This window comes from Cibotium barometz, chromosome 28 (genome assembly GCF_041138505.1).
Source record: "Cibotium barometz isolate CiBa-2024 chromosome 28, ASM4113850v1, whole genome shotgun sequence".
In the NCBI taxonomy this organism is placed as follows: Eukaryota; Viridiplantae; Streptophyta; class Polypodiopsida; order Cyatheales; family Cibotiaceae; genus Cibotium; species Cibotium barometz.
Window position 1 is genome coordinate 50,061,450 of NC_141073.1, and position 9,019 is coordinate 50,070,468.

The following is a 9,019-nucleotide window of genomic DNA, read 5'->3' on the forward strand; positions in this document are numbered from 1 at the left end:
ATGTGAATGGGAATGTGGATGTGGATGTGGATGTATGTATGTATGTATGTGGATGTGGATGTATGAATGAGGACGTGATAATGAATGTATGCATGTGGATGTGGATATGGATGTGTATGTATGAATGTAGATATGGATGTGAATATATGATATGTGATGTGAAGGAATCTGAAGTGAAGAGATGGAAAATGATATGATTGGATGAGTACACATATAAATGAAATGTGGAATAAGTAATGTGGATTGTATGAGGGATAATGTGGAAAAATGAGAGTTAATATAGAAATTGTATTTGTAAACTGTTTGTAAATGCTGTTTGTAAATGGCTGTTTTATGTCAAGAATGCTGGGAAAGCATTTTGACCGTCTTGTGATTAAGGTCGTGGAGACCTAACTGATAAAGTTGCAACTGCTGACGGAGAGTCAATGGAGGACGTCTCGCGTAGCAAGGTCGGCCGAGGTCTTGACCAGCCTCGGTTCGATTAAAATGGTGAGCTTCCGGTACGGTGGATGAGGGACCAAGGAAGCGGCCTATGAGTGAAGCGCTAGGTCACCTGCGAAGGATCCTAGAGGGTGCTGACCATACGGTGCTCGGGCTCTGGGTCGCCCAGGATACCCACGCGTGCGTCGAGGAAGATATTGGAACAAGGAGTAAGAGTTGTTTTCTGGAACCGGGCATGGATCTGGTTGACTGACCTTGCTGGTCCTCAACGGATGAGTCCATGGCTCTTTTATATGGATCTGTTGGTTGATCTTGCTGATCTTCAACGAGAGTCCATCTTGATAAGTGATTATATTGTTGAGTATTATGGGCTAGGAACTATTGAAACGGCCCCTGTGTGGACAGGTGGTGAGCGTTCTAGTTGCCAATGATGCCATAGATACTCTGATGAAGGAATGATGGGAAATTATGAATCAACTGGATAAATTGGGAGATTGTGATCAGTGGTACTATGGTTTCATTAAAGGATTGTTTTAAAGTTAGCTGATGCTAAGAAAAAGGCAATTTTCATATTGGGTGTGTAAGTGGTGTGGCTAGTTTTATGTTTGCATGAAATTCCGGCTAGGGGGCCTTGGAACTCTTTTCCTTGGTACCCGGGACAAAACCTAACCAAATTCCAAATTGGATCCCATCACTACAGTGGTTGGGCGGTTGGCTAACCCATGGGATCGGATGGGGTTAGGCTGGACTGATGGATCCGTAAATCGAGACTCAATTTTTGTTATTACGATAGATAAAGTAAATCCCGGATAGTAATTGTTCTATGGATAGGAATCAACGGCTGTGCCTCCTTGGTGGGGAAAAAAGCGTTGATCCCAATGATCCAAGTGCAAGTTTCTTCCTTGATCTGACCAAGTATCTTTATAGATGCAGTCGGATCTGTTTGATCAGTAAGGGTTTTGACTACGTTAGAGTAAAAATTATCCTGGTGGAATCGCCCGTGCTTTCCGGATAAGGGAAGTTTTTCCGGGTCTGGTTTTGGAAAAACCGACGGATTAGTCTTTTGTCCGGATATCCGTGGGACGAGGCCCCGAGTGTGGGACCCTGCCTCGCGTAAGAAGTGCTACTTCCGCTGCTAGTACCCCGAATCCGTTGCGCGGTGGGAACAGGGATCTCACACATAGAGTTGACCATAATAGTGGTACACTATAAAAGGGTGGACAAATCCTCTCAATGATCTATTAAAAAGGGAGAATGCCAATAGTCCTTTCAAATCAAATTGAGAACATGTGTGTGGGACTCAAACTTGGCAAGATCCCCTTACCTTGTTCACAATATAAGTACTCCACTAAGAGACTACGAAAAAACTCGGAGGTCCATGTATGTAAATATGGTGGGGAGGTCGATACGAAATTATTAGATTTTAAAGAGTATCAATTATCAATATGTTCTTAATGACACATTTTTTGTAATTGAATAAGTATGGATCTTGTATATTCTTTGCACATATGAAGACTCAACAATAACTGAATAGTATTTTCAAGTGCAATTGAATTTAATTGAAAAAACTCGGAGGTCCATGTATGTAAATATGGTGGGGAGGTCGATACGAAATTATTAGATTTTAAAGAGTATCAATTATCAATATGTTCTTAATGACACATTTTTTGTAATTGAATAAGTATGGATCTTGTATATTCTTTGCACATATGAAGACTCAACAATAACTGAATAGTATTTTCAAGTGCAATTGAATTTAATTGAACTTGCACAATCTACAGGGTGGAAATGTGTCTCTAGAGACTTACAAGGAATGGAGAAAGGATAATGTCTCAGATGCTCGAGGAGCCATTATAGGAGATGTTATCTTAATTCCCATCCTAAATCAAATATATTAGAGAAGGAGGTAAGGATATAAAGTCCACCATTAGATGTTTTAATATGAAGGAGTAAAAACATCTAAGTTAAAAATGTGCCTCTTAAACCTTAACTTGCAGCAGTCAATGTATGGACGACGGTCCACAACACTAGTTTCTTTCTACTTTTTAGGGTAGGTATATATATCATTTTTGAATTCTTACAAATTTGAAATCAAATTTTCCCTTTCTTTCTTTCATAGAAAACTACAGAGTATATTTCTCAAATGTAATACCATGCTTGAGACATAAGATGAAGAAAAAATGATTCTAACTACTATAGGTATGGATTATAATTTTTATTAAGGCATGACTAAATGGTTGCATTCTATTGCAACATGTCTTTGTGAATGATGTAATCTATCCAAAATATGGCACTCATTGGCATTTCCAAGGCTTGTAAGGAAATAAAATTCTTACAAAGAATATTGAGACATTTATTGATCATTCCTTGAAGAAAACACATATTCAAGTGCAGAACTCATAACAAGTCTAATATTATAGAACTCCACAAAGCACTTTAGTAATTGTAACTTTGGCTAGGAATAGATGGTGTATATCTATTCTGATTAACCAGCATCTGATGCTTGCTCTTGTTGTAGAGAATATGAATGTATACATGGCACCATATGTAAGCCTTCTGGTAAGGAAATAAAGTGCAACTTATGTCAAGATCTCATAGAAATCAAGGAGGTAAAATAATAATAAGAAGGTTATATTGATATGGACCATGCATGACTATCTAGGTCTTGGTGATGAGTACTTGAGTACAATGTTGCAAAGAAGATATACTTCATATTTTTAAAGTTTAATATGCATGCTAAGCGTTGCCTTATCACATAAACATACCAAGGTTTTATATTACCCATATAGGTTTATCAATTAGTGTTAGCATCCATGTCCAATTTTTAGACCATGTTTTGGATGCAAGCCATTCTAAATATACCAAGGTTTTATATTACCCATACAGGTTTATCAATTAGTGTTAGCATGCATGTCCGATTTGTAGACCACATTTTGGATGCATGCCATTCTAAACATCGTAAAAAGATAGTATATGAGGGCCATGGTGATTACCTTCTAGAATTCCATAGATTGGGAGATGACAAGATTGGTAAAAAAAACCATCATCTTTGACAGAAAGTCATGGCTAGTCATGGTGCTCAAATGGAAACCAACTTTTACCTCATATGAAAACACTATAAGGTAAGACTAGAAAAGATTATTTATATGTAAAAGGTTTACATATAAATAAGGTTCAGGGGATTTCAAATTGGAAATACCTAAAGCAATGGTTAATAGGCATTAAGGTAAATGTAAAAGGGATGTGGGTGGTGCATAAAGCAAGCCAAAAGGCCACAAAAGTAGGCGCCCACTTCTAGGCGGAGTTGAGGAGGCATTAGATAAGGGGCTGAAGTTGGAAGGTCATGCATCACCTAGGCCTATATAACCATGTGTTTAGGGTCCATTTGGGAGATGGTTGGGTGGAGAATCAAAGTTCCTTATAAGTCCTCAAGCTATTGATGCAAGGAGCATTAGATTACCTAAAACAATGGTTAATAGGCATTAAGGTTAATGTGAAAGGGATGTATATGGTGCATAAGGGAAGCCCAAAGACCATAGAAGTAGGTGCCCCCTTCTAGGGGAAGTTGAGGAGGCATTGGATAGTGAAAGGGCCATGCCTAGCCATTGAAAGGTCAAGGGGCTAAAGCTGGAAGGTTGTGCATCACCTATGCCTGTATAACCATGTGTTTTAGGGTCAATTTAAGAGATGGTTGGGTGGAGAATCAAAGTTCTAGTCTTACAAGTCCTCAAGATATTGATGTAAGGAGCATTACATTGGTATCAGAGCTAAGTTCTATCTCTTTCATGTTTCCATTTAGCTACTCATTGAAAATTCTAATCTCTACTCCTTAATCTCTTCTCTATTCATTTCCATAATCCTCATATTTCTCAAATCGTCTCCATACAAATACTTATTGCTTAATAGATTAGGCATACCTCTTGCCTAGTTGATTGAGCATACCTCTTGCCTAATAAATTGAGCATACTTTGGAGATTCTACATGAAGCAAGTGGAGTATATGACAACCTTGAAGAATCATTGAAGCAAATATCAACAAGGAGAAATTAACGGAATTGTTCTTCACATTATTAGAGATAAATCATATTTACCCAACCAAGTAATGTCGTTGTGTTACATCTTTTTGCTTTGTAAGAAGCTTTCCATTTTGCTTATTGTTAGAGTAAATAGCTTCTCAAGGTAGGAAGGGTGAAAATGGGGAGAAGGTGGAAAAACCAATGCCTTCTTTCCACATGGAAGAGCATATTACAAAAAAAAAGATGAAATAGATATGCAAGATTTAGATCTTAATGAGAATGCGGATATAGAAATGAAGGAAATGAAAGAAAAAATCTCCAATATAGAGAATAAACTTGAGAAAATGATGGGTCTTCTTATCTCCTTAATGAGACGGGAAGGATTGGGAGTAAAAGAAATATCTAAAAGTAACATTGATGAGGAAAGGGAAAAAACTCTAGAAAAAGTATTGAATGAAACCATAGTTGAAGAGGGTCCCAAAAGTAGAGACCAGGGTATGGTATTCAAAGACTTATAGACACCCAAGTTTAGTGGAGAAGAGAAGGAGAGAAATAGAGATACGGTCCATATTTTTTTATAAAAATGGCAAGATTTGCATCTTTTAAGAAATGTGCCCAATCATAATCGTCCCATTGAAGCTACCCTATCCTTAAGGCAAAGCCTATAAGTGGCTGGATGAGCTTCGCAGAAGCTAGGCAAGTACCCGATTTTTGGGATTCATTTAAGGAATTATTCTTAGAGGAATATGTTCTTGAAAATAAAGACCGAAACTGGGAGGGATCAGATAATTGTTCTATGAAACAAAAGAATTTAAATCTCACTCAATATATAGCTTGCTATAGAGAAATTGCCTTAAAGCTTAAGGGAATAGAAAATTTTCAAAAAGTAAGAGGCTTCATTAAAGGCCTAAAAAGGGAGTATAAGAAGGAAGTTTGCTCTAAAGAGCCAAAAAACTGCTATAAAATTTGTAAAACATCTTGATGATACCATGGGTAATAGTAATGGTAAAGAAAATGATAAAAACATTTTCATATAAGCCTCATGAAGAAAATTTTGGCTCTCAAAAAAGAAAGGATTTTTCTTTAAAAAGGAAGAACCTCTTAAAAAACAAAAATCCAATCCTAGTAAGTTTCTAAAAAAGCAAGATTTTGAGAGAGTGGTAAAAGAAAAACTTTGTTTCTCTTGCCTTCAGCCGGGAATTGTCCTAAGTCCCAAGGACAAGAACTTACTGGGAATGGTAATGATAAGCCTAAAGGAATGCACACTTGAATTATTTTCATTAGGAAAAACACTTATGAGAAGCTATTTGCATAATACACTAACATTTGAGCATAATGGAAAATTTATTACATTGCAAGGAGAGTACAATGTATCATCTTCTCCTTTGATATGTAATATTGAGATCCAAAACCTTCATCAGGATAATGAAATAGAACAAATGTTTTGTGTTATATGCAGTATCTTAATTTTTATGAAAAGTTTGATTCAAGTATTTGTGAAGTAGATAATTATTCTTTGAATAATTTATTAGAAGAATGTAAAGATGTTTTTTCACAAACATTACCAAAAGGTGTACTTTCAGATAGAGAAATAAATCATCCATAGACGTTTTAAAGGATTCAAAGCCAATTAATAAGTCATCTTAAAGTATAAGAAAGCCAATTAATAATGTTGACAGAAAGACAAGAAGTTGAAAAGAAATTGGCTAAATATTTAGAATAAGGCTTTATTAGGCCAAGTAAGTCTCTCTAGACTTCACCAATATTATTGGTGAAGAAAAAAGATGCATATATATATGCGCTTGTGTAGATATTATTATGGATTAAATTCAATTATAATATTAAAAAAATCCTATTTATATGATAGATTTAAAGCCTGGATATCATCAAGTAAAAGTTAGAATTGTACATGTGCCAAAAACAACATTTAGGACATCTTTTGAGCACTTTCAGTTTTTAGTTATGCCTTTTGGTCTAGCTAATTCTCTTGCTACTTCTATATTTAGGAAATTATGTGGTGGTTTTCATTGATGATATATTTGTCTTTAGTAAAAATGAACAAGAACATATTAAGCACCTTAGAAAAGTATTTCAATTATAGAGAAAAAATAAATTATTTGTCCAAAAAAAATCTAAATTATTTGAAAGTAAAAGTTGAACAAAGTTCAAATTAATTATTCAACTTATAAAAAAGAACTATTTGCAATTGTGTACGCTTTTAAAAAGTGGCATCATTATTTGTATACTGCCAATTTGGAAGTATTGTCTGACCATGAAAGTCTTAAATGGTTAACTACTCAAAAGGAGTTAAAAGGTGGGAAGGCTAGATGGGCTGAAATCTTGCAAGAGTTTGATTTTCAAATAAGATATTGAAAAGGAAACTTTAAGGTCATGGGGTAGATGCTCTAAGTCAAGCACCCATGATAAATGAGTTGAGTTTTACTCAACTAGAAAGTGAGTGCTGGCTCACTTAAAAGAAAAATGTGCTAATGACCCTAGCCATTAAGTAGTTTGGAATTACTTGATTAAAAAAGATAACTCTCAAACAGGAAAATGCAGCTGCTCTGCTGCTAGTGATAAAAGGATATCACTTAAAAAGATGGCAGTTCAAAGGAATCACTTAAAGAAGGGTCAAAAGTGGAAAAAATCATTATTGCATGGTAAAGATAATTTCTACCTAGTAAAAGCGGCTTGTGTATTGATAAATAATCTAAATCCTTGGAAAAGAGGAAAGACTATAAATTCTCATGATGGTGATATAATAAAGTGATGTTTGCTTCAGTCACATTGTAAAGGTATGAGTATGTAATTGTAAAAGACAGTAATGACATGTACTCATTTGTGAAAAGAAAAGTTTACCATATTAAAGAGAGGAATTATTAGTGATTATGCTCGTGGATTTCATAATTCTAGACCTGGTATAAGGAACCTTATAATTGTTTCTTTTTATGCATAAAAGTTATAAAGCAAACAAGTTGCTTGAAAAAGATCTACTAATAAAAATAAATATCTATGTGGACATTTTTTCACTTATTGAAGTGTATCAAAAAAGAAGCTATTACCTAGATTAAAATTCAAGGACGTCCAAACTTCTAAAAGGCAGGGTCCAGTGTTAATGATTGGTTACTCAAGTGTTAACCCCTCTGGCTAGCATGACCTTTCGCATGACTACTACCACATTACCTTTGTAATCTGTCTTTTTTGTAACCGCGCTAAGCGCCAATTGTAAATAAGTGAGCTTATGGCTTGTGTAATGCCGGTCATAAGGAATTGATGTACATAGAACTATTTAAACTAGAAAGACTAGTTTTGGACCCCCATTTGTAATTGGGCGGTCGACCATTGTAAAAAGTGAGCTTATGTATATAAGACATTTTATGTAATATGAAAAGAGACAATCCCATTTGTCTCAATTGATTCTTGCCTTCTCTCTCTCTCACTCTCTTGAGCTTATGGTAGTTTGCTTGCTTGTGATGCTTGCATGCTTGTGATTGTTGGTGTATGTGTGAAAGATCCCTGCCCCTTCCGCGCAACGGATTTGGGGGTGCTAGCAGCGGAAGTAGCACTTCTTGCACGGGGCGGGATCCCTCACTCGTCGGGGCCTCGCCCACACGGATATCTGGACAAGAGACTAATCCCTCGGTTCTTCCAAAACCGAACCCGGAAAAACTTCCCTTGCCCGAAAAGCACGGGCGATTCCTCCAGGATATTTTTACTCTAACGTAGTCAGGGTCATTACTAGACCAAACTGATCCGACCGAACCTATGAGTCTCTTGGTCAGATCAAGGAAAAAACTTGCACTTGGATCATAGAAACCAATGCTTTTTTTCCCATCGAGAGGCACAGCCGTTGATTCTTTTTTCATAGAACAATTACTATCCGAGATTTATTTCATTTATCATACTATAATAGAATTGAGTCTCATTTTACGGATCCATCAGTCTAGCCTAAGCCCATCTAGTACCATGGATTAGCCAACCGCCCAACCACTGTAGTGATGGGATCCAATTAGGAATTTGGTTAGGTTTTATCCCGGGTACCAGGGAAAAGAGTTTCCATGTCCCCTAGCCAGATATTCATGCAAATTTAACACTAGTCACACCATTTACACACCCAATATGAAATTGCCTTTTTCACAGATTCAGCTATCTTTAAAACAATCTTTTAATGAAACCATAGTGTCACTGATCATAATCCTCAAAATCTCTGGTTGAATCCTTATTTTCAATCATTCCTTCATCGATGTATCTATGACATCATTGGCAACCAGAACACTCACCACCTGTCCCTCAGGGGCTTTTTCGATAGTTCCTAGCTCATAGTACCCGGCAATATATTCACTTATAAAAATCAAGATGGAATCTCCGTTGAAGATCAGCAAGATCAACCAACAGATCCATATAAAAGAGCCATGGACTCATGCGTTTTGAGGACCAGCAAGGTCAATCAACCAGATCCATGCCCGGTTTCAGAAAACAACTCTTACTCCTTGTTCCAATATCTTCCCCAACGCATGTGTGGGTATCTACGGTGACCCAGAGCCCGAGCACCGTATGGTCAGC